Here is a 14,492-nt window from a genome sequence, read left to right on the forward strand (position 1 = left end):
ATAAATGTGCTCAAAAGAAAATTGGCAAATTCATTTGCAATGAAGGATTTGGGAGCTGCAAAACAAATCCTTGGTACGAGAATAACTAGAGACAGGAAAAATCGTAAATTAACATTGTCTCAGAATGAGTACATACAAAAGGTGTTGAAAAGATTTAATATGCACAATGAAAAACCAATTAGTACACCTTTTGCTAGCCATTTCAAACTTAGTAAGGAAATGTGCCCAAAGACCCAAGAAGACATGGATTATATGTCTAAAGTTCCATATGCATCAGTAGTTGGAAGCTTAATGTATGCAATGGTCTGCACAAGGCCTGATATTGCACATGCAGTGGGAGTTGTAAGCAGGTACATGAACAATCCAGGAAAGGAACATTGGATGGCAGTGAAATGGATTCTCAGATATTTGAAAGCTACCATAAATCAAGCATTATGCTTTGGTGGTTCAAACATTTCTCTACAGGGATATGTTGATGCAGATATGGCAGGTGACAGAGATAATAGGAGGAGCACTATAGGATATGTATTTACTATTAGTGGAACAACTGTCAATTGGGTTTCAAAAATCCAAAGTGTTGTTGCACTTTCAACAACAGAAGCAGAGTATGTTGCCGCTACAGAGGCTAGTAATGAAATGATTTGGTTACAAAGGTTTATGGGTGAATTGGGTAAGGAGCATGATATGGGCACGTTATACAGTGATAGCCAAAGTGCCATTCATCTTGCAAAGAACTCAGCATTTCATTCCAAGAATAAACACATACAACTCAAGTACCATTTCATACGATCAGTGTTGGAAGATGGAGAGTTGAAGCTGGAAAAGATACACATTAGCCAGAATCCTGCAGAGATGCTAACAAAAGTTGTAACTAGGGAGAAACTGAGAATATGCTCAGTTTCAATTGGTCTTCAAGGATGACGATGAAGACGAGAAATAGCCAGGTCCAAAGAGGAGTCATTGTCCAGCAAATGAAGCAGTTGTGGAGTTGCTATAATCAGCCTCCAAGTGGGAGATTGTTGGGTGTGGAGCTTGATTATCTTTTGTATTCAAAGGTATCGCCACATTGGACCCCAGTTCGAAATGGGGCGGCAACGTCGCTGGTAAAATATTCGCTGCAGGGGGGGTCCGGGGGGGGGGGGGGGGGGAAGCTGCGACCTTTGGGGAGCCCCTCTCTGGCAGGGGTATTTCGGGGGCAACGCCCCCGAAGCTAAAAACAGATGTAAAATTGCCTTGTAAAAGTATAGTAATTTCTAGTCAATCTAGGCCATTCACTAGGTGGATGATCTGACGGTAGAAATTATGTTTATTTTATGGTTTTTTGCCCTAGAAGGCAACCCCTCTCTTTGTATGAGGGCATTGTATTGAGTCTGTGTAATATATGTGTATTCTCCGAGTGAGAAGCAGAGAGGTGAGACTGTGAGAGAAAACAGAGGATATTACAACGGATCTGCTGTAGGTTGTGTCTCTTCATTTTGCTGGATAATAGAAAGGAAGGACTGGCTGTTTGGGGTGGACGTAGCCCAAACTGGGTTAACCATGTATATCTGTGTCTCTCTTGTTTTATGCGTTTTCTGTGTTTATATTTCTGAAATATTTGATGTGTTCCATTGCTCCAGTATGGTTTAGATATCTGTCCTTACTCCAATAATGAATTTTGAGCAGGAGTGTATATGCACTTGTGTCTTTGATTTGAAAATCCCTGTTCGCCAGGGGAAGGTGGTCAAGGTCCAAATGGGGGGTTGTCACTGGTCTGACATCCATGGTGATGGGGGTAGCCATAATTTAGTTCTTGTGGATTTGAATTTGACTTATACAGGTTTATATCAGAGGTTTGAAGGTAATTCAGAAGCTTTCAGAAGGGTTTTGGGTATTTAAGTCAGGCACACTCTTTAATTTTAAAGTAATTTCAATTAATTTTACTCAATTAAAACACTTTAAAGACTGAACGTTTTCAAATTGAAAGGGTGTCTGGTAATTTCTCTTCAAATACCTGGAATTTGGGTGAAATAACTTCAAATTGGTGTTCTCGGCAACTACAGAAGTTTGAATGGGATTTGGTACGGACTGAGAGCTTGATTAAGGTCTCTGCAACTTTTTCAGGAGTGAAATTGAGGTCAATTGGCGATTTCAACATTTGAAGGTGTCGCAATGGCTTGCAAAGGTTTCCAAAGAAATTGATTGAAAAGGGTGAAATAGGGCTTCTCGCCCTTTTTATTGAACAACGGTTATTTTTTGGCAGGCAAATTACGAATGAATAGTGGGCAGTTTTTCGGGTTGGGTGGGGAGGTGGTTTCCCAAGCCATCACACTACTTTATCGAGGAGGCGGTATTTTGGCGAGGTCACCTGATCTACCTTAACACTTGACACGTAGCAGACAGGGGCCTAGGCAATACCACTTTATCGGGCGGGTAAAGGTCGGATATCGGGTGAACCCGATATGGCTGTGAATCATTAGATTCAGGTGCTGACGATCGGACGACAGTCGGGTGACAGATTAGCATGGATGAAATGGGCAAAGGTTTTCGGGGGCCTGGGGCTTTAATCCATGGTGGTTTGTGATCATTTATCAGTTAAAAATTGGATTAAATGATCGGACGGGGTTAATGAAGGGATTATCTTAACTTTACCAAGAATTGGTGAGTTAAGAGGGTTTTGCTGGGGGCATGGGATAAAAAAAATATAGTTTATAGTTAAACTAAGGGTTGGGGTATTATATACGGGATTTATTTATATATGGGAAAAGGTATATCAGGAGCTATATTATTAAGTTAGAAATTAATATGAACTAAAATGGGCGGAGTGAAAATACTACTAAGCATAATGTAATATTTGTGCATTTTCTTCACATACACTTATACTTAGGATAAAAACTTTTTGTGGGTATTTTGAGTGAAATGAAACTAAGATTTTTACTTTTCATAGGAAAATGGTGTTTAACCTTAGGAAAAGGGGTTTTATTAGGGTAATGAAGGGAAATGACTTTCATGAAGGGAATTCTAACACTTGATGTCCATAAGTCATTAACCCGAGGGTCTGGTCCCACCAAAAGTCAGATAAATGCTCTGAGCCTTTATGATTTGAAGGATATTTAGTACTAGAACATACTTGCGGATGGGGAAATTAGTAAGTATAGGGATGAAATGAATGAGGGGGAGTCAATTAAATCAACTTGTAAACCTCTATTTTTGCTTTCTTAATTGCCCATGCACATTGAAACATATGATTAAGCATGATAAATGTGCTTTTGTTCAATCAAATTTATACTTCAACAACCATTCTTCTACTTACCCATTACTTACCCTAACATTTTTTCTTCACTTATTTGGGTGCATTTAGGCTAGCAGACCCTTATCATTCTTTTTTCTTTTGAAAAGTAAACTATCTAATTCTAACCTTATATCTTCCAAGGGCTCAGATTACGTTGATGAACCCCTTTTATTTTCTTTACCTATCTAATGATTTGCCAAGATTAAGCTGTTTGGTCAGATTTTATTCTCTAACTATAAACATAAAATTCAAAGCATGAAATAGTCAAGATTAAGCAGTTTGACTACTATGGGTTGTGGCATGTATGACAAGTTGCACACAACCATTACTTGCAAAAGAAGTAAAATAGTAGTGGCATTTAGACTTGCACACTTTCATGATCTGTTTTTGTTTTTGGGGTTCATATATTTTCATTTTTTGATCTTTTCTTATTATTTTTGTCCTTTGATATTTCTTTTAGGAGACACCCTTTTTACATTTTTAAATTTTTAATATGGAAAACATTTGCAGAAAGCAAAGGTATGTACAATATTACAAGGCTTAACCTTAGCCAATTCAAAATTATGAATCCTATCACTATAGGACTCTAAAAGTGGCTCCACATGGGGATGGCATTTCTTAGTGAAATGTCAAGAACTCTAAAGATCAGTAGCCTTTGAATTGTGGCTGAAGTTACCTTGCAAAGTGTCCTTCTATGAATCTGCATTATTGATACTTATAAGAGTGAATCCTCCAAAGCTCAGGGCCTTCTCTCCGAGCTTCAACGTCAAAGGATTACCTTCCAATCCAAACTACACTCTGAAATGTTATGTACAATGATGCAAAGTAAAGTGAACTATTGTAAGTCAATGGAAAAGTAATGCTTCAGCATCCTACCATTAATAGGTCCTCCTGGTAGATATGATCCATCTATGTTTCTCAAGAAAAAGGCATTGTTGCCTCTGAAGCCATAAATGACATAAGGCCCCTACCACAAAAAATCAAATTTTCCATGCTTGACTTTGTCTTCTCTCCTTGAATCCCACTTAAGAACTTTGTCTCCTATGTGAAAATCATCTGCTTTAGTCTTTTTATCAAAGACTTTCTTGATTTTTTCCTGGATTACCTATGATTTTACATATACTTCTTCTCTGGTCTATTGCAGGTGTATGGTCTAATTTATTCTTCTCTGAATATCATTTGGTTGCACCTGTAATTCCTGGAGGATCTTCATGACTAGCACTCCTAAGGATGATGGGAAAATTGCATCCATCCCATAAACCAGCTGATGGGGTGATGTTCCAATAGACTTATTAGTAGTAAGTCTATCTGCCCATAAGGCATTGACTAACTTCTTGTTCCATGTCTTTTGTTATCCTCTAGTAACTTTTTAATGATATTGACCAGACTTTTGTTGGACGACTCTGATAGTCCATTACCTTGAGGGTAATAGGCTATGGAATGACCAAGGGTGATGTGGTATTTGTTACATAAATCTATCATTCTTTTGGATTTAAAGGCTATTGCATTATCAGTAATGAGCTTCTGCGGACATCCAAATCTTGAAAGGATATTACTCTCTAGGAAGGTGATTATGATAGTGTCTGTGGCTTGCCTAGAAGGTATGGCCTCTATCCATTTGGTAAAATAGTCTGTGGCTGTCAGAATCCACTTGTGCTGAGCTGAGGAGGCTGGGTCTATTTCTCCAATGAAGTCTAACCCCCTTTATTGAAATGACATCTCAATGGAAATTGGTTTAAGAGGCAAGAGTAAAATTTTTCTCTTTCCCTAAAAACTCTGGCATTTATGATAGGAGGTCACATGGTTTTTAACATTTGCAAACAAAGTAGGCCAATAAAAACCAGCCCTCAGAATCTTGTCAGCAGTACTCTTCCAGTACAAGTTTCCTCCACAATCCCCTGCATGAAACTCTTGCAAAATCTTGTCAGCTTCAGCTTTTAATAAACACGTTAAGAGAATACCACTATTGTCTTTCTAAAACAATGCATTATCTACAACACAATATCTCAATGACTTCATTTTTAAGAATCTAGCTTTAGTTCTTGTTAATCCAGGAGGAGCTTGTAAGTTTAGTAAAACAAATGTAATATCTACATACCATGGTGAATCAATAAAAGGTTCACTGATCTGTGGAGTCACCATCTCCTCCTGATCATCAAGGGAACTAATGAAGTTAATATCAAGGGCCTGACAGTTCGATTCATCCATGAGTTTGGCTAAACCTTGGCCTTTGATGAGCTTGGTGGGTTTTATCTCTATGTCATATTCCAATATTGTGGCAATCCATTTGCCTCTTTTTCCTTCAGGCCCATTTTGAGTCAAAATGTCCTTAACTACAGAGTTTGGAACATAAGCAATAATGTGAGAGTACAGAATGTATACTCTGAAATCTTTGATAGCCTTAACTAAGGCTAATGCCTGTTTTTCCATGATGTTGTATTTGAGTGTGACATCTCTTGAGGATTTACTAAAGAATGCTATTGGCTGTTCATATCCCCGATTTTTCTTTTGCAACAAGACAACTGCAATGGTGTGTTCTGAAGCAAAATAAAAAATAATAAAATCTTTGTTAAAGTCAGGACTAATCAAGATTGGAGTCTTGGTTAATGCTTCCTTAATAGCTTCAAAGGATTGTTTGGCCTCCAATTTCCATTTAATTTCTGAGTCCTTTCTTAGCATGTTATTTAATTCCCTAATTAATTATGCTATATTTGAGATGAATCTTCTAAGAAAATTAATCTTTCCTAAAAATGATTGTAGCTCTTTAATGTTTCGGGGATGGGAAATGGTCAAAATTGCTTCTATTCTAGCAGGGTCTATCCTAATCCCATATTTAGATATGATGTGTCCTAATAGCTTTCCCTCTTCTAGACCGAAAAGTGTCTTTTTAGGATTTAAAGAAATCCCAAATTTCCTTCATTTGATAAATACTCTTCTGAGGTGGTCTAAGTGTTCATTGTCAGATTTAGAGAAGACTGTGATGTCAACCTAGTATACTACTAAGAAATTATGGATTTCCTTGGCAAAATCTATATCCATAACTCTTTCAAATCTGGCACCTGCATTCATTAATCCAAAGGGAATCTTCAAATACATGAAGGTACCCCAAGGAGTAGTAAACACAGTTTTGGCTTGGTCCTCAGGTTGGACTAATATCTGGTTATACCCAGAGAATCCATCTAACAGTGAAATCCTAGATGAGCCCACTACCCTTTGCAATATATGGTCCATTTTTGGTAAGGGGTAGTTGTCTTTTAAAGAGACCTTGTTTAAGTTTCTAAAATCTACACAAAGTCTAATTTCACCTGTCTTTTTCCTAGTTGTAACTAAGTTTGAAATCTAGTTTGAGTATCTAATGGGCGCTATTATTTGGGCATCAAACATTCTTTTAACCTCTTTCTCTATGGATGGCATAAGAATTGGGTTTATCCTCCTAAGTTTATGTTTGAAAGGTTTATGATCTTCTTTTAGAGGTATTTTGTGTTGGATTATGCTGGTGTCATAAGATTTTAAGTCTTCATAACTCCAGGCAAATACATCTTGGAACTCCTTAAACAGATTTATATATTTGACCTTTTCCTCTGGGGGTAAGGCTTTAGATATCTTAATGAGTTTTGGATTATCTTCAGTTCCTATATTAACCTCTTCTATGTCAGCTCTTAGAGGTTCCATTTTGGGTTTCCTAGCTACATCATTAGAGTCAAACAAATCTTCTAAAGGTACTAATCCTTTAGGCAAAAAATTATTTTTCAAATTAAGAATCTTAGGATCATCATCCATTATTTCATCTATCTCTACATTTTATAAACTATCTATTTCTACTCTAGTAAATTTAGTTGGTTTAGTTATATCAAAAATATTTACATCTAAGCTGCTTTCTACATTACTGTCTATTGTACAATCAGTATCTATCTTACAATTCCGAAATTCACCTTCATTGTTCATGAAATCGTAGATCTGAGAGTCTTGGGAGAAAATCTACCAATACTTAAGGTTTTTTGTTATAACAGGCCTATCTCTGACTTCTGCAGTGTACTTGTGGTTTGGTTGAAATGACAATTTACGAGTACTAGCAAAGATAGCTAGACTGTGGGCCTGCATGTTTTGTTTTCTAGGAATGGCAACAAAGTTTGATTCCAGGAGGTCTTTGATCAAGTCTAAAACAATATCCCTATATCGACCAAGCCTAGGGTTGTTGATAGAATATTCACCACTAATCTGTTTAATAATCAACTCTGAGTCTCCCATGATGGAAACTCTTTTGGCTCCCAATTTCCTAACCAATTGTAACCCTAGAATCAGGGCTTCATATTCGGCCATGTTATTGGTACATTTGAAATTCAATCTGAAAGCATGTCCCTCAGCATGATTATTCTCCATATTATGGATCCACACTCCTGCACCAGCCCCTAACCTATTTACAGACCCATCAAAGTCTAAATGCCAAAGTGACTCATGGAATATGTTCTCACTGTCAACTGTTTTGTATTTAAGGTCTTTGGCTGTGATTTCCTTTTTATCATTTTCTGCATTGTATAAGATGAAAGAGTCCATATTTGAATGCATGGAATATATGGGAAATTTTTGTGGCTTTTCCTCACTACTGACCATGTACTTCATCAAGGTCTCCCTATATAATTTTCTTGGTTGGCCAAAAACGGATATGGTGGCATAAGACATATCCAATTGCAAAGATCCCTGCAGTTTTTCTCCCCATGAGCGAGATAGTAGCATTCCATATTTTGGTGGGATGTCTACAACTACAATGTCCATTAGAATGCTCTTTGCAGGGCACTAGACAAGAGTCACACATAAGTCTTTGCTTAGACCAAGGCATTTAACCTGGCTGGAGTCAAAAGAAAATGAATCCTTGTAAGGCCTAGTAATGTCTAGGTTCAGCCTTTCCATTATTGCCTTTGGCATGAGAATGTGGTATGCCCTTGAGTCTAACATAGAGTTATGCAAAATTTTATCATGAATGTTCAGGCTGATGTAAAAAGGAGGAACTCCCCCTTGCTGATGAATTCCATTGGCCTCAGGGCCAAATAATAATTCAGGCTGGTCATCATTCAAATTAACAGAATCCTCTCCCTCTCCTATGTTCAAAGTCTCAGTTATCTGTGACCTATAAGATTCATTCTTTACTAATTCGGTCAAAGGAACTCATATCTTTAATTTAGCTATTTCATTTTTAATGTTGAAAGGGAGCTGAGGTTTGTTTGTTTTACTCAGATCTTCCTTAATGTGTGCAGTTTGAGTATCTTTATTCTGTTTCTCAGTGGTAGGAATTTTAGTCTATGTTTGTACTGTTTTTCCTTGATTTATTTTATTTTGATTATTTTCAGTGATTGTCTCTATTTGGGTTTCAGTGGAGGTTATATCTACAATCCTAGGGGTTGAAGTTTTAGTTGTTCCCCTAGGGAGAATTTTCAACACTTTGTTAATTGGAGCTTCTTTTATTATCTTAGTCTTGGCTTGGATGGATCTTTTAATGGGAGTCTCATTATTCTTCTTACTTCTCAAGCTATATTGTTTATGTACCTCATATATAGCTGACTCATATTTGCAATGGGTTTTTCTTTCTCTCCTATCTATCAATGAATAACCTTTGAAAATTTGATAAGTCTGCAATATGTTTGGTAGGAAAGGCTTTGAACCATTTCTTGACATCCCCAGTTAAAGTTTGGGAAAACAATCTCATTTGGACACCTGCTTAATCTATTTCATGCAATTCAAAAAAGTCAGACATCTTGTTTACATGCTGCTGGGCAGTGTAATGACCAGTAGCATCAAACAAGAAGATCTTACTATGATAATCTGCAGGCATGGCATGGAGTTGGGTAGGTAAAACAAGAGGAGCATATTTGTTTGCCATTACTGTGATTGTGGTTTGACTATGGGGTAAAGTTGTGGTGGTTGAAGAAGGACTTGAAACTGATGGAGGTGAACTAGATGATGATGAAGATGATTGATTAATAAGTGGTTTAGGTGATTGGATTGTGGTAGATACAATTGATGAAGTTGTGGTAAAGGAAGGTGGATTTACAACGAGTGAAGTTTGTGGAGAAACTCCAAGGGCAGTAGTAGTAAGGGTAGCTAGTTCAGTAGATTGTTGAATGTAAGAATCACCTATATTACTTATCAATTTAGAGGCCCAAGCTTCTAATTTGTCAAAAGTCTCAATGACTAATTTATCTAAATCTGAATGAATAACCCTTTTTGATTCAATGAGTTGAACAAACCTAGGATCTAAGACTATTTCGTGGATTGCATTCTTAGATTTACTTCTGAATAATGAGAGGTCAAATGACAAATCGAAAGGGATGTCCTCTAAAGTTGACAACTCCTCAGGGAGTGAATTGGATCTAACTAACCTGCTACTTCTGGCTTGAGTTTCTGTTGTTTTAGGTTGTCTTAAAATCCTCTCTGGGTCATCCACTATAGTTGCAGGGTTCGGATCTGGGTTTTCCCTAGTATAGTGAATCTTTTTAGGAGCCAGAATTTTAAGTTTTTAAACTGTTTTTATGAAATTTTCTAAAAACTTACTTCAGATAATGACCTTAAGGGGCTCAAAGGTTTCCTTAAATTTTTATGATACTGAGGATCGAAGTTCCCTAGTATGGTCGCCAGAAATGTTATCACTCTGATAATTATTTTGAAGTAAAAAGAAAGAAAAACCAAAGGTAACCACAAACCGCTTTTGGAGATCAGGACCTAGCCTTCCTGATGCTCAGAGAGGGCTCTCTCTTTAAAATTTAACTTTGTTTTAGTTAAGATGTTTTTAGGCTAGTTATGATTGTTCAAGGGGTTTTTGATTTGTATTTGAGATTGGGTGGTGGGATCTGCTTAGACAGATGGATAAAATGATGTCTTTTAAACCATTGGGCTATGGAGTCAAACAATAAGGAAGCAAAACTAGATTAACTCACTAAAGGGAATGTTCCAAGGGCAAGATAGTAGAGTGTTTTTCAGATCTTTGAGACAGAGGGGTGAAAGGGTTTCACTTGGGGTGAGAGAGAAGTTAAGGGTTCTTAGACCCGGATAATGAATGAGGAATGAGGGGTAATCAAGATCAAAGGGAAATTAAGAATCCTTTAACCTGGATATTCAAGAAATCAATCTAAACCAAAGAGAAATTAAGAATTATTTAATTTAAATATCAAAAGAAAACATTTAAATGCATAACTATTAAGACAGAGTGTAATTAAACAAGTTTTGAAGTAGTATTCTAGTTATAACATTTAGATAGAGAAACACATTAAAGATTATGAATAACTTTGAGAAAAATAACAATAAAACATGAAAATACTTGTTTGAAATTCGCTCAACACATGAATCCTTGGAAATATTTGATCTTTATTATTAATCCAGCTTGCTGGTTCAGCAAATGATACAACAACCTTCTGCGTCTTCTGATAAAAAATTCTATAGAAATGTCTAATAGAATCCACCCTACATACGGAAAGGCTATTAAATGTAAAATTAAAATGGGAAGGAGACAGCCTATCCACAGCGTGGGAATACTGGTGGAATCATTTTCAAGAGAGGAATCTGAGGAATTTGCCTCCCATCATTTGTTGGGGTATTTGGCTTGCCAGAAACCGAAGTATTTTCAGAGAACAGAAGACCCCTGAGGCTGCTGTTGCCATCCAGAGCAACGCCATTTTTGACAGTATCCCATTAAAGGAGGAGAAGACAAGAATAAACCAGAGGAAGGAGTTCCGAATTAGAGATGGGGTACCATGGGCCTTTTTCGACGGTGCAGCCCAAGACAATTACACGGGTGCTGGGCTGTGCATTCATCTTAGTTCAACACACTCTATAAAGGCTTCAGTAGGAATAGGAGTGGGCACAAACAACTTTGCTGAACTCTCTGCTTTAAAACTTCTTCTTTGTTGGCTCATCCACAAAAATATCCTCACAGTTCAGATTTTCGGAGACTCTATGAATGTTGTTAATTGGGTTACAGGGAAATTTAGATAACAGCACTACATGTTGATGCCTTTATTAGAAGAAATTCAAACTTTAAAACAACAGTTTAATGTTTTTTATATTGATCACATATATAGGGAATGCAACGAAGAAGCAGATGGGCTTTCTAAAATAGGTCTGCAGCAAGCTGTGGGTTCTTGGAGGATAACCGAACAACTTATGGATCGGATCCGTGTGTCGGATCTCCCCCCATACGTTTAGCTTGGGCTTGTTTTCGTTTATATGCACTAGATTATCTGAGTTCATAGGATATCAAGTGGCATATGTAGTATTTTTTGCTGTTTCATCTACTTTTTGGATACTTTGATGCTCCGTTTTGAAGAGCAGATTATGGATGCTACTGTGTACTGGGGCTGTTTTCCTGATGTAAGGAGGCCCAAGGGACTTTATGTTTTTCTTTCGTTTTTATCTCTCTCGGGATATGACTGCTCAGGTAGCAAACAATGGTTATTCTGACTAGCACTTGGAAGGGGTGCTGATGATCCTCTTCAGAGGAGTTTTGCCTTGTCTAGGTAGTTCTGCTGCAGAATGTTAACTCATGTGCTATGTAACTTTTTTACTTCTTATAAAAAAGTTCGCTTTTTTCCTTGGAAAAAAAAGAATCCACCCTACATAATTCAAATTTTGAAGTATTTATACAAATGGAGTTACAAAATATCTGAAACTGTATTGAGAATTAATTTAGGAGAAAGAAATATCTTCACGCAAGAAGATAGAGACAACTATTGAACTGTTTCATGTTGTCCCTTTTATTTTGGTTCTGCTGGCTTTGATCTTTTGCCCTTTAATCTGCTTTGTTGTTTGATCTTTCACGCTGGATGCTTCATTTACTTTAGCCTTTCATCTGATACACTTTCATCTTATACACTTTGAATTTGCTGATCTGTCCACATCCTTTTACCATGCTGTTTTACTTTTACTGTACATTAACCTTTTTACTGCATATTTCTATAGTAAATCAGTTAATTTCTCCCATGTTTCAACATCAGGTAATTGGATTTTTAGCATATTTCTATATGTTTCATCTACCTCTGTGTATTTGGCAAAAGTAGGCTTATTGATAAACAAGTGTTTTACCTCATGCTGGAGGTAAAACAAGTTTTCAAATGTTTGGTAGAGTACTTTTCCTATTGGAAATGCCTTCATTGATGATGTATTTACCTAATCTTTTGCTACCTCTCTGATTTTCTTGTTGTAATCCTCCTGTGTCATCAGCTTATCATTTATCACTAAGGGATTGGGTAATCCCTTTTCTCTCAAAATATGGAACTTAGCCATAAATCTGTCAACGACTAGCTACATATTCTGACACTTATCCTCCAAGTTTTGCATCAAGTTCCTCTTGGAGAGGACCTTTTTGACCTCTAAAATTGTCTTTGTTGCATCCTATGTTTCCAATTCTTGTAGCTCATACTTATTCTTATTGTTAAGGAATTGGATAATTCTGGTAGCCTCTTTTGGCATTTGTCCTAATTCTGCTTTTACTTTCTAGATGGCCTATGTAGCCAGCTTTATCAAATCTACTTGCTCAAAAATCACCTAAATAGATGGCCAAATATCATTGACAGAGTCAATGATAATGGCCCATAGTTTTTCCTTAGCCTGCCCAAGGGGTTCTTTTAGTGTTAAGACCTTTTCCAGGGCTTTCAATCTTTCACTCATCTTGGTAGCCTTTTGCACTTCTTCTTTGTGCATTATTTTGGCAAGCTTGTAATCAGTTTCCAAGATTGTCACTTTCTCTTTGAGCTTATTCATCTCTGTGGTTTGTATGGACATTTCTTCCATATCTTTAACCAATTTTTCTGCTTCTTCACCTGATGTACCTATTGCTGATGTAGATGCTGTAGAAGCCGGTAGTGCTGTGGCCATTGGAGCTATGGGAGCCAATGAGGCTGCCAATGTGGAAGGAATAGCCGTGATAACCGCTGGGATGACATTTACCGAGGTAGTGCCAAGATCAGTTTGTTTTAATTGGATTAAGTTGTCCAATTCCTTTTCTGTCTCCCTCAACTGATCATTGAGTTTAAGGACTAAGTCCATCAACTCTTCATGCTTTGTTTGGCTTTCCAAGACTTCCTGTGTCTGGGGGTGCTGTAGTTGAGGTATCTTCAATTGTTTCTTGAGGGCTGCAATGTCATCATTCTTCTTTTTGATTAATTTTTCAGTAGCCTTGATGTCTTTGGGATCATGTCCCAATTCAATTACCAAGTCTTCCAAAGACTTGATTCTGGTGTCTTTGGCCTGTGAGGAGGCCTTTTCCAACTGATACTGGGCCGAAATGTTATTCAGTGAATTCTGCAACTGATGTGCAACCATGGCCTTTCCTGTAAGGGTGGAGTAAATCATTTCTCCAGCCTGCTTGTGAAATTCAATTTGGTCAACGGGATGAATATCCCTTGCCAATACTTCAAAGTCTATCTTCTTGAAATCTGTTGATGTTCTTGGTTGTTGTACAATTGGCTTTATGAAGGAAATTTGCATATTTCCTTCCTTGATGTCAAAAGCTGACATCAACCTACTTTGATTAGGGGGTGTAACCTTGAAATACTGTGCATAGGAATGCCTTCAATTTATCATTTCTCATTTTAATATCCTTAAACTTGTCCTTAATGTCCCTATCTCTATCAGTAGGCTTATTGAATAAGGAGACTTCTACACTAAGCTGCCTTTCTAAAATTTGAGTTTTTGATGTAGATGGCTCCTGTATTTCTCCAAATGGAGTTGTTCCTTTGCTCATGTCTAACTTAGCATCAATTATTTCTAATGATCCTTCTGTGTCTTCCTGTTCAGAAATAGGATTGAGCTTAGGCCTTTTGCTCTTGCTAGCTTCATACTGTACATTGTAGGTGTCCATACCTGAACTGGAGGCTTCCTCTCTATTCCTTTTGGGATTCTTTTCCTCATTCTGAGGAGTCTGCAAAACAGGAGGGGTACTCATGGTTCCTTCTTGTTATGGTACTATTGAAGCCCCGAAAATCAGGTCCACAACAAGGGGGATACCCACCCAGTCCGGATCTTGGTTAGCAACTCCTTTTCCATTTGGTATAGTGGGTTCGACTAGGGATATGGGACTAGTTTCCCAATCTATGTGTGTGTGTGTTGAGAATTGATATTTCCTTCCTAATAACTTCTATGTAAAATGATTTTATTCTAAGTCTAATTTAACAGCACGCAATTGTATTCTAATGAGCATAAATATCTAATTCTAAAACTACCCCGGGATTTAATC

This window comes from Pinus tabuliformis, chromosome 5_2 (genome assembly GCF_031772625.1).
Source record: "Pinus tabuliformis cultivar Carrire ecotype Pingquan chromosome 5_2, CPIR1, whole genome shotgun sequence".
Taxonomy (NCBI): domain Eukaryota; kingdom Viridiplantae; phylum Streptophyta; class Pinopsida; order Pinales; family Pinaceae; genus Pinus; species Pinus tabuliformis.